The sequence below is a fragment of the Echinops telfairi genome, unplaced genomic scaffold (genome assembly GCF_000313985.2).
Source record: "Echinops telfairi isolate 266 unplaced genomic scaffold, ASM31398v2 ScPeMD7_4225;HRSCAF=4972, whole genome shotgun sequence".
Taxonomy (NCBI): domain Eukaryota; kingdom Metazoa; phylum Chordata; class Mammalia; order Afrosoricida; family Tenrecidae; genus Echinops; species Echinops telfairi.
The window spans coordinates 17,646,481-17,647,534 of NW_022108124.1; positions in this window are offsets into that span (position 1 = coordinate 17,646,481).

Here is a 1,054-nt window from a genome sequence, read left to right on the forward strand (position 1 = left end):
AGACACCAGGCTGCCAGGGCAAGCCAGCCACCCTGGGGCTATTGAGGTGTCATCTCTTCTGACTCAGTGCCGATGCCATTGCCCCCGCCCCCCTTCTCTCCCTCCAGACCGTTCTGTCTGGTCTTCAATCCTGGGATCTGGACTAAGAGACAGTGCATGTTCTCGGAATGCAGACCCAGACGCGCTTCTCACCATGATAGTGAGTCGACGGCTAACTCGAGTGGGTTCTTTGTCACCCTGCTCTGAACCTCGGCCTCGTTGGGGATGTCAAGCCTGTGTTTGAAATAATGCCCACCTGGTGACCAGGGGAAAATCTATGAACTTGGCAATGAAGACCCACACCTCTGAAGGTGTGTGTGTGCGTGTGGGGGGTGTCCCTGTGTGGAGCATCAGGCCCGTGGAATCGATACAGTGTAAGGCTCTGTTACTCATTCTCAGGCTCCATTTAACACCTTAGCCCTGGGTCTCAGCAATGAGAAAACCTTCTGGAATCGATACTGCTATCATTTCAGAAAATTACAGTTTTGTGCAGTGAAAATGAGCCATAAATCAACTTCAGGCTTCACTGGCCAGAGGAAGCAGCTTTGCTGGGAGAACACTGGGGCCCTGGAACGAGTTTCAGGAAACAGAGGGTGTCGGGAGACTCCCACGGTTGTCTTCCCTCCGGGGAAGGTGGCTGCTCTCGAGTGGGAATCCCGAGGCGCAGCGAGAGCCTCGGCGTGCCGGTGGTCTGGGATGTGCCGATAGCAGCAGGACTAAAACGGGACGCAATTTCTGAAGAGTCAAACTGTGGCCGAAGGAACAGGGAGATCCTGTCTCTCAAACCACCATGGCCCACTCACAGGGCCTTCCCAAACTTGCCTTTCTGGGTGAGTCAGAAATGTCTGACCTGTGGAGTTTAATCCCTGAAGCTAGCCTGGGTTGATGGAAGAGGACCCTTTGTTGCCGGGCAAGTGCTCAGCTGTGGATCCTGCACCATCCCCAGGGCCATCTCCAAGATTGCCTTCCTTCTCTGGGGGCTCCTCTCTGAGACAGGTGAGTGAGCTTCCAACGT